This window comes from Watersipora subatra, chromosome 10 (assembly GCF_963576615.1).
Source record: "Watersipora subatra chromosome 10, tzWatSuba1.1, whole genome shotgun sequence".
NCBI classification, from domain to species: domain Eukaryota; kingdom Metazoa; phylum Bryozoa; class Gymnolaemata; order Cheilostomatida; family Watersiporidae; genus Watersipora; species Watersipora subatra.
In genome coordinates, this window is record NC_088717.1 from 21,249,819 (window position 1) to 21,276,160 (window position 26,342).

The 26,342-nt window shown below is 38.5% G+C and overlaps 1 pseudogene; it reads right to left on the reverse strand.

Moving 5' to 3' along the window:
• Positions 1-1,373: 1,373 nt before the first annotated feature.
• LOC137406865 (monocarboxylate transporter 12-like) overlaps positions 1,374-26,342 on the reverse strand; it is a 207,621-nt pseudogene continuing 182,652 nt past the window's right edge.

Sequence of the window (26,342 nt, forward strand, 5' to 3'; positions counted from 1 at the left end):
AGATTACAAGGGAGGGAGAGAGGATAATTCCCACTTTCGATATTGGTTGTTTAATACTTGCTATATTTAGCTGTAGCCAACAGACAACATCAATTATGCTGAAGAATAACAGAGAGCATTCAATTTGATTCACGGAAGCAGAAGCTAACAGAAGCTGTCATTTTTACTAGTAATTAAATGTCTGAAATCATGTTTATTGAATAAAATGCGGAAACAATAGAGCGTGCATTACTCACTAGTTACTAAACGTATAAATACTTTTTCTTTTCTAGCACCTTCTCAAGTTAGTCGTTCATACGCTTGTAATTCTCTATCGACTGGAGAGCCGTACAGCATACACTCAGAAACCTCAATTTTGTTAACTGAGTAGATGTTTACACTCATGGTAGGATTCAAGGAACTTTTAGGGATAGACTAGTTATTAGAACCACAATGACATCACAAGGTTAGTTTGATTTCAGACTTCCCTACTTGTAAATACACGTACTTATTTTAATCAATGGGATAAATGTACTAATCATGTGTAGCTCTTTAACTTGTGTACCAAGTTAATAATAATAGCCAACTGTTTACAATGTCCCAAGCATTCCAACATCAGTAAAACATTAGTACTCTCAGGAGTTTCCCTAGTCACACTATCGCCAGAGGTCATGTTGCTCAAAGTAAAATCATGCTTAGATAACATTGCAGCCAGCAGAGCTTTGATAACGTGCAAATTGACAAATATATTTTATGTTTGGTGAGAACTTATGCACTTTTGTATTCTGACATCACAAATTACATAATAATATAAAACTGCTGACTATATGGTTAAAATTTAACCAATCACATATAGCCACCTTGCTTAACACAGTTGATATGACCATCTCTCTAAAATGTGTTACTCAGCAAGAGTCAGCCTAAGAGCTTAGTTTATTTAAAAGTTGTAATATATGCGAAAGTAGGCTCTTTTAGCATATGATTACTAAAGTACATCAGTACGAGTTGAAATGGTAGTTTGGGAGTCATGTGTATAAAAGAACAAATATCTGTAAACTCTGGTGCTATTGTCATAATTTACCATCAACGATGAACACCTACAAAGCGGTAAAATGTCATGTCACAGCTACATGTATGACGGCAATCCACTGAAATAATTTATTAATAAAATATAAGTAACTGAGAAAATTAAGCGATGATCTAAAACAAGGGCAGAACTATCTCACAATAGAGCACAGGAACTGAAGCTTATTGCTAGGATAACCTTTATTGATATTCTATGGATGCCATAGAGTTTAAAAACATCCCTCTCAAATACTCTATTCATATATTAAGAAGCATGGTATTCTTCCGCGGTAAGGCACGCGCCTTATAGACTCTTAAAGTTTTCTTTCTAAATTTCAATTATTATAGTCAGTTTGCAGGGTGCGCATCATTGTTATCGATTGCTGCCAAACTCTTGAATGCCACCTCATCCTGATTCACTCCCTGCAAGCTTGTTGCTCCGATACGTACACCCATGTTCAATTCCTCCCTCATGCGTATTTTATGCTGAAACTTGCTCAAGATAGGAATGAAATATAGTATAGCTCCACTTTATGTGATGCTGCCTCCAGTTACAGCAAATAGCCACATGTAACTTATAGTTGCATTATACAACCAGCCTGCAATAGTATGGTCATTAATGAACATTTTGAGTAACTGATGTGAAATACATGTATCTAAACTAGATATAATAAGATAAAAGCTAATTTAATCTAAATTGTGAGATTAGAAACAAAAATATACAATATTAGAGCCAGTAATAGGATATAGCCTGTTCCCACTTAAGATTCTATACCTTGTAATCTTTTACGTAACACATGCTGACACAATGCTGCGTGCAGAGAAAACAGACTCAGTTCAACAACTGAATTAGTGAGACTCATTCAAGAAGATACGGTAGTTGGTGAAAACAAACATTAGTGATATGAAAGTTGTGACAATGTGATGGCATACAGGAGACTTGTATCACCTATTATTATTCTATAAATCTCAGTGTCTGTTTGTTGTTTGGTGGTCTGTAGTTCGTGCTTCCAGTCATAGTAATTAAATTGTAAGAACGAAAAAATGGCTTTGCAAATGACTTAACTCGAATCCATCAGGTGACAGGGCAGATACTCTATTCTGCAAGCCAAGCGGCTACATTGCTATGCAGCAGAATAGGTATGGCCATATTCCTTACATCGAGGAAAACACTGACATTTAAAGTGCTACCGGAAATACGATTGATTGCTATACTAGCATGCCTGAACGTCATGATTGCGAAAAAGATCATGACACAAAACTTTACACGTAATGACCACAATCTGGCTTCACAGCTCATATTATAGTAAATGGCAACCTTATGTGACTAGGTCAAGTTACTCAAATTAGCCAATTAGCTACATGTAATTTGGCCATTGACTAATTAGTCAACTTACCCAATGGCAACTACATTCCCTGCCACTGATTATAAGTGGTTTATTACCTGTCAAATGCTGGGTATTCAGTTAGTCTATCTATACAAATCTAAGTGTTTGATCAGTTGCTCATGAGTCCATTTAGAGTGTTAAAGTTTTAGGAATGAAAAATTCGCTTTGATCTGGAATTGGACTCAGAACCTCCAATTCTGCAGCAGACAGGCATACTATCCATTAGACTACATGTCCAACCAGCCCTACTAATCAACAATTGTGCACATACTTATTACACTGGTTAAAATAGGCATGATTAAAGCTCTTGCGTGAGAAATACTACTGGTTACTACTGGCAGGGTTGAAGCTCATGATTGTGTGAGAGATTATGACGCGAACTGTAATGATTACAATATGGTTTCACGGCTGCAATTATAGTAAATGTTTAGACTAACATAAGTTACTAGTTTATGTTGCTCAAACTCTCTAAGCAAATAAACTTAGCTAATTACCCATGCAACGCAAGACATTCATCTAGTTTCATGTAAAACACAAGTTTATTAATGTCATTATTTAAAGGCTAAAGATTCTTTACTCAGTTTCTTTAAGAGCATTCATGTACTGATCACCGAAACAAAGGGCATTACTAATGCGCTCACAACTTTTATACCAGAGTATGCCTCAGCAGTTCATACCGTATATAGGGGGTCCAATAAGTACAGCAACTCTTTGCACGAGCAGGGTAACTCCAAAACTACTAGTTAGCTTGTAAATTCCAAACAGATCCAATATGATGGTCATCAAGGATACACAACAACCTGTCAGGAAGTATCAACAATAGAACTAGCTATAGTGATACAAATTCCCACTCAAGAATATGTGGAAAATAAGGATAACCAACTGAAACATATAAAGGCGTGTGTTAAGATAGCTGTAAATATACAACTGTTTCTATGAATCGGCGTTGCTTCAATATATTTGATGATTTCTAGTGATAACACTTAATAGTGTCTAGCATATTTGTGTTACTGTAGAACTGATGTGATAAGATATTTAAAGGAAGGAAACCTTTTAGCAGTTTTAAAGTCTTATTAATGAAGAGACAAAGCAAAGTGTTTCTGTATTTAATATTAAGTATGTATTTATGTATGGTCCTGATGATGCACTCTAACATGAGCTATTACATAACATGACTGAGCATAAGGTGAAAATTTAATGTGTGTTATTATGTGTGCATTATAGCAAATGGTGATGAATAACTTGGTGAAACAATTTTGAAAAATGCATAATTTCTTGACTTTGAAAGGATAGATAAAAACATCAATAAACCACAAGTTTGGAAAGTGATGTTAAAATGGAGTTGTCTTCTCTGTTGAATGAGGGCACAACTTAGGTTTGTCAAGGTTTGATTAGCATGTCAATTGTAATCCAACTACTGAGGCTTTACACCACAACAAACAAATATACATTGATGTCCCAGCGGTCACTGATACATTAACCATCCAAAAAAGTTTTTGAAAAAACAGACCAAAAACTATTTTATCGCTAAATAAAATATTTTAGCTAACCATTCTTAAATATGCCTTGGTAGGTCTGCTTTTAATATGATAAGTCATTTAAATGCTGTTGATTACCTACTTTCAAAAAATATCATAAAAAGACTTGATAGGGAAAAATAGAAAAAATAAAATGTTCTCATAGTTTTGGAACAGCTCAAGTAAGAAGGTCAGCATGCAAATATTTTGAGATATCAAAACAACTTTGGTAAGATTAAAACAAAAAAATAAACCCACATCGAACTGGCAGAATTTTTAACGATACAATAGCATAATGATAATAGTTGCAATGATCAGCAGCCAGGTCTACACTCATTAGCATAATTTAAGGATTAGTAACAATTGCACTTACCCAAACATCAAACTTTGATGTGTTAATAGGGAAATACTTAGGATTTCATAAAAATACTCACACAAAGTATTTTAAACAGTGCAATTGTTTTTCATCAGTAGATTGACACTGACACAGAATCTAGTTGCTCCAAAGATTCTTTGATTCAAGCTATTATAGGAATCTCATTACATTACGTAGTTGCGGACTCACCGATAAAAACGCCAAAGACAATGGAGTAGATGATTTGGGACGCTTGACTACTTCCAGAGCTGAAGGCAGTAGCCAAGCCAGCAATGACTATTCCTGTGTTGTAGATGTAGAGTCAATAGCGCTTTTCTCTGCTCAAGTCCGCTATAAACCCGAACATGATTCTGCCAACCGTGTTTGCGATACCTACCATGGAAATGAGAAATGCTGCCTTGCCACTGCTGATATGCTTGTAAAAAGCTTGTAAAAAAGTTTGACAACAAAAATAAAATGAAAGCCCAGTCTTTGAGCAGAGAAAAATCGATTAGTGATTTAAAATTGCCAGTGAAGTTGCCACATCGAGCTTGTGTCTTTTGCCCCGCTTGTGCTGGATATTGAGCCTGATGAAGGTAATGGGCTATGTGCAAAGGTTTTGTGCGACCTTCACATTTTCTCCACTAGTACAAGACACTGTGCATGAGTTTATACATATATTTCTGCTTAGTTCATAAGTTGTACAATAATGCTAAAGTAACAGGCAATGAACAGGCCCAGAACAGCTCTGCTCTTCTACACAAATGTTCGAGCTTATATAGCTAGTAAGCTCCGCCTCCGTTCCATTTGGCTGGACCCGGCACGGCTCGGCCCGGCACGGCTCGGCCCGGCTCGGTCTTCACTTGGCACGGCTCTGGATCGGCTTGGCTCTGGCTTGGCTAAACATAAGGGGACGCCATCCACCACACACTCCCCCATTGGTGACTAAGGTCCCCGATTTATGTCTTGAGGGAGCACCAGTTGGGCCAGGGCTTCATGCTAATGGGCTCCATAGCGGAGGCGCTCCACTTCCTTCAGCAGTAGCTGGCGCTCTCAGCCCTCCAAGTGTCCCTGCTGTAAGACAGTATATGTTGTCTCGGCAGCCCTCGTCTACTCCTGGCGTCTTGTGCTAACAACTGGGCCTGGCTGCGCTGGGTCTGCAGAAGGGTCTGGCTAGCTGGAGTCTGTCCCACTATCTCCGCCAGCATGCGTGACCCGGCGTGATCCAAGGCCGTCCGGCTCCTCCTGGTCGAGGCCGGGCAGACTCTGGCTGGGGGCACAGCTGAGTCCTGGCCTGCTGGACTGCTCTTTGCAGGCTAAGCCGCCTCCTTCCTCTAGTAGTGGGAGTGCAGGCAGCCATTGTCAGAGATCCCTGCCTGTTCTCTTGACAGAACTGCTCCCAGGAGTCCTGGTCGACCACATACACCACCGGCTCCATTCCTCCCTGTTGGTGAGTAGCGTGGTGTAATAGCATTTGGTCTCTCGACATGTGCTGCCAGTCACAGGGGCACACAAAGACGGCGTAGTGTTGTAGCACATGAAAGTGGATCTGTCGGGTGCTGGTTGTAAACTAGCAGATCCGGCAACTCCCATCCTTCACCTGTTCCTCTGTTCGTGAGACTGTCCGGGAAAACAGGTATTTGATAGTCCTTACTATCGTCTTCTTTCACGGCTTGGTTTCCTCTGGCTCCGGTCCTCTTACGGGCGTGCTTTCTCTAACGGTAACAGCCGGTGGAGAAGAGGACAACTCCGGTGAGAGGAGGCTAACTAGTCTCCTCTTAGTGCACACAGCATCCACTTGGCACTCCTCTTCCACCTCTTCTGGCATGGCCTCGTTGAGTAGATCATTTACTCTCTCCTCAGTTAGGGTTGCATCTAACAACGCCTCTGCTCCTTCTTTGGTAATTCTTAAAGCAGCAGAGTCCGGTTGTCGTGTCATATCCAGTTCCGTGTTTTCTCCCTTGTAGGCCACCACGTTTGCCAGTGTTGGCCTCTCCATTCCTTCTCCAGCTTCTTTCAAGCTAATTATGACCGAAGTCAGTAAGTCCTGTAGTGATGTGTTGCCTTTGCTATCCATCTTTTCCAGCGCTCTGATGTCATCCAGAGAAAACGAGTGCTTTAAAACAAAAGCCTTAGTTGTGCCCATGAGAACCGTTTCACAACTTTCCCACATGACCTCCAGACCGTTTTCCGGCAATTTCATAAAATAACATACAACATCTCTGTACCGCTCTGGCTTTCTAGTTGTCCGGGCTGGCCTCGGATTGTGCCGGACCGGTTGATTGGATTGCGGGGTTGATGGGATCTGGTGTTGTGGTCCCTTTGGTCTCTACCGGGTCTGCTTCAAGTTTTCCTGGAACTTTTTCCCGTGTGTCCAGATTGATTTCTTTGGAGCGCATCTTTGGCTTTCTTCTTCCTTCGGTCCAGTAAGATTTTCTCCTGGAGTTATCTCCTGCCCTCATTTTTCTGCAGCTTTTAGTAGCAACATGTCTCAGCTGGGGAGTGGCATTATAGGTACAGGGTCTATTCTGACCTCCTCCTGCCTCCTCTCCAGCCTGCTGGGTCGAGTTCCTTTCATGTTAGGACACCTCCTTGGCTCCAAGGTGGCTGGAGCTTGCCCCAATCTTTCTGGTCGGGCATGATAAAGTTTCAGCCTTCCTTTGCTCTGAATAGAAGACTAGCCATGTCGTTCCACCAGATATATGTGTGGTTTCCCCAGGCCTTCAGGACCTGGTATGGTCCCACGAACATTTCCTGCAGCTTGGGATTTTCCCCCCTCTTCAGCGTTTATTCGTGAGCCATAACCAGTCGCCTTGGGCAAACGGTAGTGGCTCATTCTGGTCCTCCTGTCTCACCTCCATCTGACTCTGTCATAGTGACTCGTGTACTTTCTGCAGCCTCCGCTGCACTTTAAGGGCGTGCTCATGGGCAGGAAAGAACTCAGTCGGTGGTGGGTGGCTTTCCAGCTGGTACGGCAACTTCAGCTCCCGTCCCAACATCAACATGTTGGCAGTTTCTCCGGTTGCAGAGTGAGGGGTGCCTCGGTATACCCTCACCAGTTAGGGAAGCAGTGGGTCCAACTCATTCTGTCCCCGGGTCAAAAGTAGTGCCCTCAAGGATTCCCAGAGTCCCCGATTGTTCCATTCAATGATTCTATTGGCCTGTGGGTGATAAGGAGTTGTACATGTTTTCCCACATTCCAGAGTTGGCACAATTCGACCATCAGTTGGCTCACAAACTGCGCCCTCTGGTCCGTGTGGATCTGCTTGAGTAACTTCAGGTAGCAGAAAACGTGGCGTCAGGTAGTGCCAGTGCGTCCTGCCATCGGGTGAAGTGGTCGGTGAGAACCAGCGCCCATTTGTTCCCCCTAGGCTTGACTGGAAATGACCCAACCAGGTCCAGGGCCACTTTCTGCCAGGGTCATTTGGCGTAGAGCCTTCTTTTTCCTCCGGCCGCTTTTTTCCCTCTATGCTTTGCGGCCTGGCCTACCGTTCAACTCTTGATGAGCCGTCTGACTGTGGCCGTCAGTCCGGGCCAGTACCAAGTCAGCTGGAGGCGGCTTATCATTTTTCCCACCCCAGAAAGAGCAAGGCCATGTGTTTGCCACACCATGGTCTTCTGCATGGCCAGGGGGCAGATGGCGCACTATCTGGCGTGGCCCTGCGGGGCCACGCATGCTTTCAGCACACCATCCTGTCGTATGGGCAGAGAGCCTCGCATGTGATGCAGGATATCCAGCTCTCTGCTCTTGACTTCCAGGTGTTTCGCTGGCACCTTTTCCCCTGTGGCGATGGCACGATACATGATGGCCACGGGTCCTTGTCCGTCGGCCTGTGTCTTTGCCAGCTCGCATTTTGGTCCTGTTATCCCTTGTGTGGCTGATAACCCCTCGGAGGAACCTCCGGCACCCAGGTTCAATTCGGCCACTGTAGAGGCGGGAGTCTTGCGCGAGTTGCCGGCCGGCCTTCCGGGGTATGCGACGTTGCCCAGGGTCAATCCCGCCTTGTTGAGAGCGGGAGTCCCATCCAGGCAACTGGTCGGTACCCATGTGGCTAACGGCCCTTGTTTCCTTGCCAACTCTTTTTGTGAAGGACCCCCGTCCCTCTGCTTAATGCTCGGGCATTGCTGGCAGTCCTTGCAGGTCTGCCTGCGAGAACCCATCTGCATTCCCGTGGCAAGTCCCTGACTGTTGCTCCAGGACATAGCAGAACTCAGCCAGGATCTCTAGCCTCCGCGCTACCTGGTTTGAGGGTTCCCTCCTCCTGCATAGCCACCAGAGTGACCCGTGGTCGGTCCATAGGAGGAACTCCTGGCCATACAAATATGGCCGAAAGTGCTTCACTGCCTTTACCACCGCAAGCAGCTCTTACCGAGTGACACAGTAATAGCATTCCGATGGGGTGAAGGTTTTGCTGTAGTAGGTAATGACTCTCTCGCAGCCCTTCTGTACTTAGGACAGCATGGCCCCACTCCACATCCGCTGGTGTCTGTGTCCAGGATGTATTGCCTCTGGGGATCTGGGTAGCCCAAGATTGGGGCGGTGCTGATACTATCCTTCAGTGCGTTGAAGGCGATCTGTTCTCCTTCTTTCCATCTCCAGGGCTCCCCTTTTGCAGTCAGTCGGAGCAAGGGATGCGCCCTAGTGGCAAACTCTGGAATATACTGTTGGTAGAAGCCGACCGTCCCAAGGAATCCTTGGAGTTCTTTCACTCCGCGCGGGCTCGGCAATTCTGTGACTGCCTTCACCTTGTCCGTGTCTGTAGACACTTCCTCTTGCCTTACTATGTGGCCCAGATAGCGGACTTGGGTTGCAATTGTTTGCACTTGAACGGCTTCAACTTCAGTCCGGCTTTGTGTAGTCTCTGGAAGACCTCCTCTAGCCAATGCAGATGCATATCAAAGTCCGGGGCGATAACTATAATATCATCTAGATACAGCAGCAGCATTATCTAATGGAGGCCCTGTAGCACACGTTCCATGAGTCTTTGGAAGGTGGCAAGGGCGAATGTAAGTCCGAAAGGCAACACCTTCCATTTCCATATTCTGGACCGCATCGAGAAGGCCGACTTCTCCTGCGCCTTTGCCTCCAGGGGTACCTGCCAGTACCCGCTCACCAGGTCGAGCGTGCTGAATTAGCGGCTGCTGGACAAAGCATCCAGACTGTCGTCGATCCTGAGTAGAAAGTAAGCGTCTTGCTCGGTGATGGCGTTTAGACGCTGGTAGTCAATGCAGAAGGGCAACTTCCCGTCCTTCTTCCGGACCAACACCACGGGGGAGCTCCAAGCTCCTCCAGCTGGCTCGATCAGTCCCCACTTGAGCAGATCTAGGACCTGCCTTTTGGCCTCGGCTTCCTTCTCGGGTTTGAGTCTGTGGGAGGGTTGCTGGATTGGCCGGGTGCCCTCCTTAAATGGAATGGAATGTTCTACTTTAGTGGTCCTTCCTACGTTGTCGTCACCTCTACTGAACACAGTGGCATATCGACTCAGAAAGGAGGCCGACCTCGCTGTTTGACCCGTACCTTCACAGTTCGGCTGGGCCGCCCTGAACAGTTCTTCAAGGTTAGCCGGCATCCCATTGATTGAAGTCGGATCGTCGTCACACAGTAAGGGATACTCCTTTTCGATCTGCGGGTTCTCCACTCCCGTGTAAGTGCCGATAGTGGCTCCGGACCGGAAAGTCAATGGCCACTCCGCAGCATTCATGCAGCAGGTGATGACCGGTCTCTTGGGTCCCGGCTGATTCAGGCTACTTGCTACTGGAGGTCTATCAGGAAATCCTTCGATCGGTCCCATGGGGCAGTAATTTCGCGTAGTGATGTGACAGTGTATTGCCATCTCTGTTCGGGCGGGAACCACTACCCCCTTATTACCTGTGCCTTGCTCTGTAGCAGCCGCCCATGTCGGTCTATGCAAACTAGCTGTCTGCCATCCACTTGGACCACCAGTTTCTCAAATTCGAGAGAGCACTGATGGGCCGTGGAAAATGGCATTCCGAGTATGGAATCCTCGCTCAGATGGCTAACCGCAAAGACTTCCTCTTTCTTTACATTCCGCAGACGGATGGTCAGATGGATTATCCCATAGAAGGGGAGCCGTGTTTCGTCAGCCAAAAGTCAATGGCTGTCACTCTCCTCGAGTTGGTCTCATTCGGCTCCTGGCAATCGGTCAAAGACCTGCTTATTGATCAAGTTTATGGTGAATCCTGTGTTTAAAAGAAACTGGATGGGCCGCCCCTCCACTTTTCCTGGGAGTAATTAGCTTGTGGAGTGAGGGTAGCTGAAGGCTTGCACCCTAGTGGTGTCTTCCAAGGCATCTTCCGAGAGACCTGGGAGCCATCTTTTCTGCGGTTGGGCAGGGTCGGTTCCTCAGGCCGTCCCACGTCCGGGGTAGACTCGCGACTCATGTGGGTGTAAAAGAACTGATGAGAAATCCAACAGTTCAATAAGGCACCAACCAGAGTGACTATACGACAGCTGTACATATTTATCAATGCACTTGCAATTGGCCCTCAAATAATATTGAGTTTAAAGTGAAATCAGAATGACAGATGCTTAAAGACTTTTACTGCAATAGGTGCAAATTCTCGCCATAAGATTTTTGCAGTAAAATCACTTTGCCATCATCAGGGTAATATTTTGTAGAATATTCAACACTGAAAGTAAAGGCTGGAATTTTAATAAGTTCTTTATTCTTTTCATGAAGAAAAATATTTGCTGTGACAAGAACCCTTTATGGCAAAACATACCAAGCTTTAACTATGGCTATTACATTTAAACTTCAGAAAAAAGGTATAATGGTAATAAATGAGTTCAAGAAGGGTTGTGCATTAAACTACATACATACGGTTATGAAACACATACATACGGCTATAGAACACATACATACCTAGAGCTATGAAACACCTACCTACATCAGGTTATGAAATACTTTTGTATAAAGGCAATGAAATACATGAACGGTAATGATTATTCCAAGAAATTCATTTTTTCTAACTAATAGTTCTACAGCACTATGAAGTTTGATCAGTTTCAGTCAATGAATGCAACTTCACAAAGTAATGATAAATAGCAATAGCAAAATATCTACAGTTCTAAAAGTGTTAGTATGTGATAATAATTCTTAAATGATATACAAGCTATTGTTATTATAGTTCACTGATAGCATAATATAACGACTAGGCTTTGTTTGAAGTTAAAAGATATTCTTTTAATTTTGTTGACAACTTTATTTCAAATTACAGAAATTCTGCGACATTGACCACATGCTTCCTAGTTCAAATGTGAAGCTTATGACATTTGACTGTGTGAATGGATCATGGAAATGACAATTTTAGGTTAATATTGAATACTTTAAAGCTAAACATTTTTAGCATGCTTATCAAGGATATTTTCTATAGTAGTTGAGATCATTTGTGCTAGATGATCATTGGTTGATGACAGAGTTGTGCACCCGATAAAAGAACAACTCGAAATATATTTTATATGGTTAAAAAAGGCTTTAACAATTTTAATAAATATATTTAGAGGTATTTCAACAAAGTCTATTTAACAAAAATTAGTTCAAAGTACACTTAAACAAATTAATAAATTAATCAAAATGAAACCCCTGCTGCATCGTAAGTACTGTTTAAAATCTGCACAGCTGAAAATGTTGAGGGTGATAGCTTTGGTGATTGACAAGAATCAGTGTTGGCTAACTTGTATAAGTCATACCAACCAAAAAGCTAAAGTATCTCAGGCATTCACACAAATAGCAAATTGATAAGGACGCAAATCACAAAATTAAACTATCAGATACAATTTTCCTAACAATTTCAACATCACCGCGCTATATCGTCACTAGTTTTTGCATTCAACAGAATATTTTTCAATATTCGTTTGTTTGTTTATAAATTTCATTATAAGAAACAGGTGAAGTGATCTTTTCAGATCAGCCTTAATTTTGATAAAGTAGCCAAGTACTCTAATTTGTCTTACTTAACTAGCTAGCCAATTCACTTTGATTTGTCCTTCAAATTATATAAAGCAATTATATATATTAATGCTTTTTTAATTTATATTTGTTTCATCATAAAATAAGACAATTATGCCATGAGTTTTTAAAAAATAGTTTTTCTTTGTTTATAAGTATAAGCTTAGCGTATTCAAAATTGTCTAAGCATTTTAAAAGATGAGAATTTATGTCCTTCAATTAAAACTGTTTTTGTAAGCATCTAAAATGTTTCTGAAATTAATGGAAAAGGCATTAATATGACTCATTTTAATTGATTGGTGTTTTCACAAGAAATAACTGTTTGATACAGACCTTTCAACATAGAGAGTTCTTCAGTTGTCATTTTGTGTTTTTAAAAACAGTTTTGGATTTTACAATGTATATAAACACGTGGCTGTGATTATTAAACAAATATGAAAATAAGCAGTCATAAGCAGCACGCGTACAATAAATTCGATAGAATTGCCTGCATCTGCAAAGCTGCTCCATGAAATTAAATACATATGATCACACATGGATGGCAATGTTTCTATTAACATCAACCCATCATGTGTCAGCTAATGTTATGTCAATGATTACCATTTGTAATATAATATCATGTAGTGTAGTAAACATATGGAAACAGTTGAACAATTGTGTCAACGTGATCAGCCTCTGAGTCAAGCGTTGACCAAAGAGATGCGTAGAAGATGGTTAAATACTACTGCAAGTTTAGAGGTGAATATGCTATGCATGGCACATCAGCCAATTGTTATATCCAGTGTCGGCAGTTTTTAACTACCGATTAAGACTTGGAGTTTTCATCTTACTTTGAATAACTTCTGACGCCCTGTGCTGGGTTGCTTCTCATGGCTTGAGCTGTACTTCGGTATAGGCGCCTATCGTATTGCATCGCAAATGCCGTTTGAATTAGCCCAAGGGTGGCACAATTTTTCCTTAGCCAATAGATTTGTACCAGCAGGTCTGGGTCATAAACTATAGCCCAAACTCTCTTTTAGTGGGATAACTTCCTGGTAACCGTCCCTCCCTTGACTGTAAACAGCAAGTGATCCTGTCTACACTTTCTGGAGCTTAGGGAGATCAGATTTTGCTATCTACGTGGCGTGGCTTCTCTCTCTCGGATTCTTGGTGGATAGACATGTGAGATTTTTCTGCTGACTGAATCAACACAACCAAAAATCCACGCTTGTCGTGGTAGGTTGCGTACATCCCAGAAGGAGTGACCAACTCGCCGTGCGCGCTCACTTCAATCAGGTATTACAGATTCCTGTATACTTTTGTTTAAATAAGTTTTTAGTAACAACTTCAAACATGTAATAATCATCCATTTACGCGTCTCTTCTATTAAAAACTAATATTAATAGTTTTTTAGGAAAAAAAATGATAAACAATTAAAACTCTTGCTCTAAGTGAGTGCAATTATTAATAATCCTTGTTATATGGGATTGTGTGGCTAGTTCGCTCGTGTTACTAATTCCCTCACTCTCTCTTGTTAGTTAGAGTAACTGAAAACACCCAAATCCCGTCATAACACAATTGATGTGTTCCGGTGTACATTGTTGTTAGCCGTACCTACCACACATAGAGCTGCCTTTGAACATTAAAGAGGAGTTGACAGAAAAGATACAACAGGAAAGCTTACACAACATATTAAGCAAATATAACGATATGCTAAACCAATTTAGAAAAACAATCTCACAATGCTATTAAATTTTTGCAGTTATTTCCAAAAATAGATTATGGGGTTAAATCGTTAAAAATACATTCTGGGATGAGTGAAAGCGCGATATTTTAGGATTGTGATAAAAGGGTATATTGCTAGACATTCTGAACAGGATAAACAGGAAGGCTAGTCAAGCATCCTCACAAAGCTGTTGCCAATTATATCCAAGCAGATTGCACAACTGTTTCTATTAGTAGCAAAGTTCATTATGGTTTGTCACCTTAGGCACCTACCGCATCAGGTCTACCCGGTCAGATCATGAGATAACACAGCACAAGAACTGCCAGGTCTCTCTCAACTGCCTACCTACTGCCTCTCAGGTCTACATTCTCACCATTAGAGCATTTTTATAACACGATGATTACCTGTATTAGATATACATGTAGGTAATCATCAGATATAACGGATATTTTCACATAGCCTGAGATGAATAGATTCTATTCATCTCAGGCTATTTAAAAATGGCAAAAAATGGCTGTGCAATGCCTAATGCAGCATTTTGCATCTAGGGCTGCTAGAAAGATTTTAGCTTTCAATGACATCGGAGAATGACAAAGCAACAGCAAATCTTCTTCTATTGGTTAGCTTTTTAATTGTTCCACAGAAAAAATCAAAGTTTTCATTTTAGTAAAATCTCTATAAAAACGAAAAACAAGTTTTTCTGATGAAACCTGTTGAGTGGCGGATGTGTTTAAAAAAATCGTATTTCCGAGTATAAATAGAATTGTAAGCATCATTTATGATTTTAAAGATGTCTTATCAATAGCTATTGTTTACAGCAGTAATTCTCATCCATAAGCAGTAGATGATCCAAAGTCAGACCAACTCCAGCACTCTTAGTAGTAGTTCCATCTTATCACTAACAACAAAATGTTTAACATCAAAGTACATTTAGCAGCAGTATTTTTGATTGATGAAATTTCTTACCGAACGCTCAAAGGTTTATTATTGTTTTAGTTAACTTAATATTCAGAAAAGTTATTTTACCTGAACAATGCCATATCAAAACGCTGAACTACGCAGGAAGTAGCCTGACTTTAATAATGCTACCAGAAATAACTACTGCTATTTCTTTTTATTGCATTGTTATTATGCATCTTTTACTCAACTAAACACAAAAATATAAATTCATATCTATAAAATTCATTTTGATTGTAATGAACTCAAATATATACATGCATTATTGCAATTTTACTAATGACTATAGTTGTTATTAGAATTAGCTACTTTTCCATGACATTCTTGAGGTCAAATCCGATTATCCATGAGTCTCTTATAAATGGTAATATTGTTAAGGTCAAGCGCCTTCCCTTAACTGGCTACTGCAATCCACCCCTGTTTCAGGCAGAGAAAGAGTGTATGAGTTCAAAGTGAATAAGTTTGTATTTGACTGTAAGCGCCACAATCAATGTACAACAGAGGCATTCACAACTCCACTGGGAGCCTGGCCCATCTTGCCAAGTCACCCAATTTACTACCATATAAAAAGAAGGTGGATATGTACAAAAACAAGTAAAAACATAGCACACGGTCGAAACTGAATATAATAATAATATAAAAAGAAGTATAAGTTTGATTAAATTATTATTGGCGTCGCTGATTAAAAACTTACAGAGTAATAAGAAAGGAGCATATACAACAGACAGGGGGAGACGAATCACGATATTTAAAAGGAGAAGACAGTATAAGGCATATAGGAGTAAATAAAGTAAATGTAACGTCCGCCACAATATTGTACAGTTTACAAAAATATTGATGACAAAGTTAGGAATTTGAAAAACTTGTAATGATAAGTTCCAGTCTATTGCAACCACACTGATTTTCTGGAGGGTATTCTAATACAGCCCATGACTCACAACACAAATTAAGCAAATCACTTCAGTATGGTCAGCATAGAACTCTACTAAAATTGAAGAGTTTATAATTGGTGAGTGTACATGCAGCTTTAATTACTAAGTTGAAGCAATATGGTGCCATGGATGGTGGTGCTACTGATGCTCACTCATGACTTGTGTCTGTTGTGTCAGGCTGTCCTTCAGCTGGTCTCAAACTATTAGACAGTCCCTTTTGCTTCATGTTTGCATTTTTATTAATTTCCATTATTACCAATAAGCTAAATGCATGCATGCACGAGCACTCATGCGCGCCCACACGCTTACACATACGCACGCAATATGTAAAAGTTGAACGATTCCATAACAGATTGACTTGGTTTCTTATTGCACGCTCACTAATGGAAGTGAATATACCAGTCACTAATCACTTTCACTGTTCAATAGCGATTTATAATGGGCAATAGAAAAACCAAAGTAATGTTCTGTTTCACCGAGGCAAACAAATTAATCATGCGCCAACATTCATTGTGGTTTCTCAAAAAATCTTATCCGTAAAATTCATTTCTTAATCCCTTAGTGTCTACTTTTCCTGAGGTGCTCATTAATGCAACTAATCTTTTTACTGTCAGTTTAAATAAAGTCACAAGCCAACCTTTAATCCCACGACCAAACACGAGCGAAGCGATTGTTTGGGAGATTTATGATAAATGCTTATGTGCACACAACTCACGGAAATTATTCATTAACACCGTCGCAAACCTTTGTACCAAAATCTCATAAACAAATTTAACCATTTTTCAATGGAGTTGTATAAGTATACTAACACATACAATAACACGGATACAAAACACATATAAACCTATTTAAATATGTTACCAGGTTTTTATTATTTGTAAACAATATCCTAAACCTTACCTATCTGATCAGATTATACACAAATAAACAGATTAATTTAGCCTGAAATCGCAATAAAACACTTGAAAAGCTTTTTCTAATCATAATTAAGACCGGCCAACGATATGTCAATAAGCCGTTCGACAGATAGTAGAACTATTAAGCAGTGCGCATTTCACGAGAAAAACCTGCTCATTTCACCAGTCTATGGCATTGTTCAATTGCTGAAGGTTTTGAATATTTTTCCATTTTTAATATCTTGCAAAAATATTTAATTATAAGAATAATTATTCGATTTTATAAAATTATTATAAGATTTAATCATAAGAATAATTATTCGATTTTATAAAATTATTATAAGATTTAATCATAAGAATAATGATTCAAATTTATTCAAAGAGTTCTGTAATAAACGTAGACCGTTTGAGGCGTATACTGATTTACAGGTACGAAATTATGGTACACAGTTTATCAGCCTATGTTTCTTTGTCCAATTACCGAAGGTTTCATTAAGTTATTTAAAACGTTAGCCAAAATTCTTTACGTCTTATGTACAAGCTAGGGCCAAATTACAATGCCCCTTTATGACGAAAACATTTTATTATTTTGTTCTGGTTTGCAGAAAAAGCTCCGGACGCGTTAACGCTCATACTTGCTTTCTGTTAAAGATCACTATCAAAACCATTCTACATTCAACACAACCAACTTTGAAACTGTGTATATTACACAGCAGCTTGCTATTTTACTTGTAATATTGCATTTAAGAGTTATAATAAACATATTTCCTTATTGCTGTTGTTAAATTACATACATCACAGTAGGTTAGGCCTACAGCCTTAATTAATATTTATTTTATTGTTGTAAAACATAGGTTTGAAATAGTACTAAATGATGTGTGATTTTCTACATCCTTTTGCTTTGCATAATTGACTTTTTGAATTTAATTTCAAAACAACTTGACAACTACCATGGACATACAACTTCCCAGAACACCACATCGTGGCCGACGCAGTGGCCGTCCACATGTCTCTCAATTATTACAGCTCAATAGAATGATAAATATAGAAGGTCTTCACCGCTATCATCAACATCAAATGCTAAGGTTCAACAACACGCTACTCAAATTAATAACAACAACTCTTCTGATTGAGAGAACTCTTTAGTAGATGTTGTAGGCGATGTAGCTGACATGGACTTGGCAGCCTCTTTATTTCCAGATGATGATCATGATTTTATGGACATCATTGACCACGAAAACATTGCAAAAACAATATTGCTCCTCCTTTTGCTGCCCCCTTCATCTTATTCCTCATTTTCAATCTTTAGATTGTCCTGACTTTCAAGAACTTCGTAACAACTTTCTAGGCAGACTTGACAACAACATATCACAGCTCACACGTACTGGATGTAATGAAAAATATTTACACTATACTCTGTCAATTCCTGCTGACAACTAATTTTTCAACAACTAGCACTACTATTTTTTTTATTGTCAATTATTTCATTTTCAGGTCGTGGGCTAAATGACAGGGGAATTTCTAGTATTTTAATATGTGAAATGCACATTTTCAAAACGCAATAAGTAGTGAACAGCATAAATACTATTAGGGTCTTTTAAGCTTGTCAACAATGTTTTTTGATTAAAATTTGAGAAAGCTACAGCACAATCTATTAATTCCTTTTGACAAACATGTAGCCGATAATATCCTAACCCAAAATGCTGATTATAAAAACAGATGGATCTCACATATAAACCTTGTTATCCGTGGTAAGGCTTAAAAGGAGCATTTCCTCAAACCTTACATGCCAATTAGCAGCTAACCTGAACCAAGAGTCATGCCACCATCATCAATATGATTGGGCTTGATAAAACTACTTTGAATGTTTTTATAGTATATGCTATTATTGGTGACAAAAGATTTATCTCAACACGATTTTGAACATAGAAGAAAAAATGTAAGGTTTATAGTAAACTCAATGAGAGTTTTTCCAATGCAACCAGCCATTTTGTGAAGCGAAGAAATCTAAGTATTCACTTTCTACTGGCATCAAAACACGATTATTCACCAAAACATTTATATATGTACAAAAGTTTCTCAAGAAGTCCTGTTGTTAGCCTTGATCAATCTGAAACAATCAAATTCAAAACATGCCAGAGCTAAATTTTTAAAAATTCCTAACTTATGATATCTTCCCACTAATCCATTAATAAAGATTGTCAACAACGAGCTATTTTAATAGATGATTACCTCCATCAAGTGGCTCAATAGTTTTGGCAAGTGCCTGTTCAATTTTCTTTTCCACATCTTCAGACAAATTATTTGGTGCCTGTAGGGAAGTCTCTGCGCTGCTACAAGGCTCACTGTTGCGCTGCATGTTCTTCATCATTTTAGTAAGTATCAGCTAACTTCACTATTTGGAATGATACTTCAATATAATAGCTAGCTTTGTCTATTGAAAATATCTTTGCCTTGAGCATCAGATGTTATAGAATTCACTGATTGGTTGTATTATGAAATTATGAAGGGGAGATGATTGAAGAGCATGAACTCTATTATTATCAACGCTTTAGGTATTGTTTGGTATGAAGACACCAGGCTAACATGGTTATGATGTTTCACATGAGTATGACTAGCAGATAACTGTTTTGGCTTGTAACCAGCAAAGCTTTTACTATAGTTTTTCTCAAAATGTTCAACAGATGTTGAAAAAGGCATGAATCAGGTATATATTATGGACTTCATATTTCTGAAATGTAAGATCTTCAGGAAGTCTCATGATTTGTTTACAACTCCTGCTCAACGAATCTGATAATTTCAGATTAAAAATTTTGCATATTGGAGCTTGCTAGTATTACAACTGTATAATTGGTATTATATAAATAATTGGTACCGATATGAAATAAAAATACATAAAACTTGTTTAGTTTTTAAACACAGTAGCTGGTAACAACCATTTCTGCCTTTTATAAAATGCCAACTAATTTAGAACAGTTTTGTGGTACCTATCTACTACCTACTTTCCTACTCAACTACCAATCTGAACTACCTACTATCTAACTACCTATCTGAACTACCTACTATCTAACTACCTATCTGAACTACCTACTATCTAACTACCTATCTGAACTACCCACTATCTAACTACCTATCTGAACTACCTACTATCTAACTACCTATCTGAACTACCCACTATCTAACTACCTATCGGAACTACCCACTATCTAACTACCTATCTGAACTACCTACTATCTAACTACCTATCTGAACTACCTACTATCTAACTACCTATCTGAACTACCTACTATCTAACTACCTATCTGAACTACCTACTATCTAACTACCTATCTGAACTACCTACTATCTAACTACCTATCTGAACTACCTACTATCTAACTACCTATCTGAACTACCTACTATCTAACTACCTATCTAAACTACCTACTATCTAACTACCTATCTGAACTACCTACTATCTAACTACCTATCTGAACTACCTACTATCTAACTACCTATCTAAACTACCCACTATCTAACTACCTATCTAAACTACCCACTATCTAACTACCAATCTGAACTACCTACTATCTAACTACCTATCTGAACTACCTACTATCTAACTATCTATCTGAACTACCCACTATCTAACTACCTATCTGAACTACCTACTATCTAACTACCTATCTGAACTACCTACTATCTAACTACCTATCTAAACTACCCACTATCTAACTACCTATCTAAACTACCCACTATCTAACTACCAATCTGAACTACCTACTATCTAACTACCTATCTGAACTACCTACTATCTAACTACCTATCTAAACTACCCACTATCTAACTACCTATCTGAACTACCCACTATCTAACTACCTATCTGAACTACCTACTATCTAACTACCTATCTGAACTACCTACTATCTAACTACCTATCTGAACTACCTACTATCTAACTACTTATCTGAACTACCTACTATCTAACTACCTATCTGAACTACCTACTATCTAACTACCTATCTGAACTACCTACTATCTAACTACCTATCTGAACTACCTACTATCTAACTACCTATCTAAACTACCTACTATCTAACTACCTATCTGAACTACCTACTATCTAACTACCTATCTGAACTACCTACTATCTAACTACCTATCTGAACTACCCACTATCTAACTACCTATCTGAACTACCCACTATCTAACTACCTATCTGAACTACCTACTATCTAACTACCTATCTGAACTACTTACTATCTAACTACCTATCTGAACTACCTACTATCTAACTACCTATCTGAACTACCCACTATATAACTACCTATCTAAACTACCTACTATCTAACTACCTATCTAAACTACCCACTATCTAACTACTTATCTGAACTACCTACTATCTAACTACCTATCTGAACTACCTACTATCTAACTACCTATCTGAACTACCTACTATCTAACTACCTATCTAAACTACCCACTATCTAACTACCTATCTGAACTACCTACTATCTAACTACCTATCTGAACTACCTACTATCTAACTACCTATCTTAACTACCTACTATCTAACTACCTATCTGAACTACTTACTATCTAACTACCTATCTGAACTACCTACTATCTAACTACCTATCTGAACTACCCACTATCTAACTACCTATCTGAACTACCTACCATCTAACTACCTATCTGAACTACCCACTATCTAACTACCTATCTGAACTACCTACTATCTAACTACCTATCTGAACTACCTACTATCTAACTACCTATCTGAACTACCTACTATCTAACTACCTATCTGAACTACCTACTATCTAACTACCTATCTGAACTACCTACTATCTAACTACCTATCTGAACTACCTACTATCTAACTACCTATCTGAACTACCTACTATCTAACTACCTATCTGAACTACCCACTATCTAACTACCTATCTGAACTACCTACTATCTAACTACCTATCTGAACTACCTACTATCTAACTACCTATCTGAACTACCTACTATCTGAACTACCTATCTGAACTACCTACTATCTAACTACCTATCTGAACTACCTACTATCTAACTATCTATCTGAACTACCTACTATCTGAACTACCTATCTGAACTACCTACTATCTAACTACCTATCTGAACTACCTACTATCTAACTATCTATCTGAACTACCTACTATCTAACTATCTATCTGAACTACCTACTATCTAACTACCTATCTGAACTACCTACTATCTAACTACCTATCTGAACTACCTATATATAAACTACCTATCTGAACTACCTACTATCTAACTACCTATCTGAACTACCCACTATCTAACTACCTATCTGAACTACCTATATATAAACTACCTATCTGAACTACCCACTATCTAACTACCTATCTGAACTACCTATATATAAACTACCTATCTGAACTACCTACTATCTAACTACCTATCTGAACTACCTACTATCTAACTATCTATCTGAACTACCTACTATCTAACTACCTATCTGAACTACCTACTATCTAACTACCTATCTGAACTACCTACTATCTAACTACCTATCTGAACTACCTACTATCTAACTACCTATCTGAACTACCTACTATCTAACTACCTATCTGAACTACGTACTATCTAACTACCTATCTGAACTACCTACTATCTAACTACCTATCTGAACTACCTACTATCTAACTACCTATCTGAACTACCTACTATCTAACTACCTATCTGAACTACCTACTATCTAACTACCTATCTGAACTATACCTACTATCTAACTACCTATCTGAACTACCTACTATCTAACTACCTATCTGAACTACCTACTATCTAACTACCTATCTGAACTACCTACTATCTAACTACCTATCTGAACTACCTACTATCTAACTACCTATCTGAACTACCCACTATCTAACTACCTATCTGAACTACCTACTATCTAACTACCTATCTGAATTACCTACTATCTAACTACCTATCTGAACTACCTACTATCTGAACTACCTATCTGAACTACCTACTATCTAACTACCTATCTGAACTACCTACTATCTAACTATCTATCTGAACTACCTACTATCTAACTATCTATCTGAACTACCTACTATCTAACTACCTATCTGAACTACCTACTATCTAACTATCTATCTGAACTACCTACTATCTAACTATCTATCTGAACTACCTACTATCTAACTACCTATCTGAACTACCTACTATCTAACTACCTATCTGAACTACCTATATATAAACTACCTATCTGAACTACCTACTATCTAACTACCTATCTGAACTACCTACTATCTAACTACCTATCTGAACTACCTACTATCTAACTACCTATCTGAACTACCCACTATCTAACTACCTATCTGAACTACCTATATATAAACTACCTATCTGAACTACCTACTATCTAACTACCTATCTGAACTACCTACTATCTAACTATCAATCTGAACTACCTACTATCTAACTACCTATCTGAACTACCTACTATCTAACTATCTATCTGAACTACCTACTATCTAACTACCTATCTGAACTACCTACTATCTGAACTACCTATCTGAACTACCTACTATCTAACTACCTATCTGAACTACCTACTATCTAACTATCTATCTGAACTACCTACTATCTAACTATCTATCTGAACTACCTACTATCTAACTACCTATCTGAACTACCTACTATCTAACTACCTATCTGAACTACCTATATATAAACTACCTATCTGAACTACCTACTATCTAACTACCTATCTGAACTACCCACTATCTAACTACCTATCTGAACTACCTACTATCTAACTACCTATCTGAACTACCCACTATCTAACTACCTATCTGAACTACCTACTATCTAACTACCTATCTGAACTACCTACTATCTAACTACCTATCTGAACTACCTACTATCTGAACTACCTATCTGAACTACCTACTATCTAACTACCTATCTGAACTACCTACTATCTAACTACCTATCTGAACTACCTACTATCTGAACTACCTATCTGAACTACCTACTATCTAACTACCTATCTGAACTACCTACTATCTAACTATCTATCTGAACTACCTACTATCTAACTATCTATCTGAACTACCTACTATCTAACTACCTATCTGAACTACCTACTATCTAACTACCTATCTGAACTACCTATATATAAACTACCTATCTGAACTACCTACTATCTAACTACCTATCTGAACTACCCACTATCTAACTACCTATCTGAACTACCTACTATCTAACTACCTATCTGAACTACCCACTATCTAACTACCTATCTGAACTACCTACTATCTAACTACCTATCTGAACTACCTACTATCTAACTACCTATCTGAACTACCTACTATCTGAACTACCTATCTGAACTACCTACTATCTAACTACCTATCTGAACTACCTACTATCTAACTATCTATCTGAACTACCTACTATCTAACTATCTATCTGAACTACCTACTATCTAACTACCTATCTGAACTACCTACTATCTAACTACCTATCTGAACTACCTACTATCTAACTACCTATCTGAACTACCCACTATCTAACTACCTATCTGAACTACCTATATATAAACTACCTATCTGAACTACCCACTATCTAACTACCTATCTGAACTACCTATATATAAACTACCTATCTGAACTACCTACTATCTAACTACCTATCTGAACTACCTACTATCTAACTATCTATCTGAACTACCTACTATCTAACTACCTATCTGAACTACCTACTATCTAACTACCTATCTGAACAACCTACCAAACTGCCCACCTAAATGCTTACCTAACTACCTACCTACCAAAAGTTGCTGATTATCTGACACTTGAAAACGTTGGTTTGAAGTAACTGATATATTTATTATTAAAGCTTTTGTAAAGAATAATACACAGAGCCAAACAAAATGCATTTGTATCAGAAGCCAAAATTTGGTTGTTGAGCAGTAAATAATTGAATTGGAGTATTTAGCTATCAAGGCAGCCATGTCACAGTTTAGCAAAAATGCTTTGGCCAATATTAACCTACCATGGTATTCTCAAGCAGAATCATCTCAGTAAATTCAATAGACAATACCATAAATCAACACAATCTTTTTAAATGGTTTTCAAAGTACAAGATATGATGAGTAAAAATACTTTCATCGGATAAGGTGGATTTGATGGATAAAAATGCTTCTGCCAGATTATAAGCTTTAAAGGTACTCAATTTTCCGTATGCATTGGGAAGAAGTTAGATAAATTAATTTTACAGTTTTAAACGTTATAGCTTTCGTATGCATCAATTGACGCTAAAGGTAAAGTAAAAAATACATTCTTTGACATTCCATATATGAGATCCTAGCAATACTAGTCTATAATTATCTATACTATAACTATTTAGCTAAAAATGAAACATATTCCTGTGACATAACGTTTAAACATTTTATTAAAAATAATCATAAGCTGATTAGTTACAGGCTTGGCTGCCTTTTAAAACGATGAAACTGCAATATACCGTGCATGTAGCTTGACTTTCAGGTACCAAAGACAACCCTCCAAATTCTTTGCCTAGCATTTCAAGTTTGCAGAATTAATAATGCCATAGAAAATGCACTAACCTAATGAGAACATTAGCAGAAGAACAAGCTGAAATGAGAAATATGACTTACATATATTGCACGCAGCCAGTGCCAAAAGACACTGCTGGTGTTTTCCTGTTCAACTTCATATGATGCATAAGTTATAAATAACTCCTACCAATTTGTTTAAAAATATTTATTCGGATTAATCTTTTGCAAATATGTAGCCTTCTAGTGTGGTAAGCATTAATGTGTTCAGCTAACCAGTCCTTTCAACAGTCACACAAACTTGGGCAGTTTAACAATCTCCAATAGAATCTTCCATAGATGACTTTTTAGGTTGCATCATGGATCCACATATCAAAACTTTGCTACCGGATTCACAAAATCGAACAACGTAGTATCTATATGAGATAATTTAGCTTGAAGATCTTGCCACAAATATTTCAACAGCTGTGTGATACAAACTCATGTTTTATGACAGAAGAAATTAAGTAACGCTTACACAAAATTTCACTCAACTAAAAAAACTAAAAGGAAGTCGGTATTTTATAGAAACATACCTGCTTTATAGAAACATACCTGTTTTATAGAAACATACCTGTTTTATAGAAACATACCTGTTTTATAGAAACATACCTGCTTTTTAGAAACATACTTGTTTTATAGAAACATACCTGTTTTATAGAAACATACCTGTTTTATAGAAACATACCTGTTTTATAGAAACATACCTGTTTTATAGAAACATACCTCTTTTATAGAAACACACCTGTTTTATAGAAACACACCTGTTTTATAGAAACATACCTGTTTTATAGAAACATACCTGTTTTATAGAAACATACCTGTTTTATAGAAACATACCTGTTTTATAGAAACATACCTGTTTAATAGAAACATACCTGTTTTATAGAAACATACCTGTTTTATAGAAACATACCTGTTTTATAGAAACACACCTTTTTTATAGAAACATACCTGTTTTATAGAAACATACCTGTTT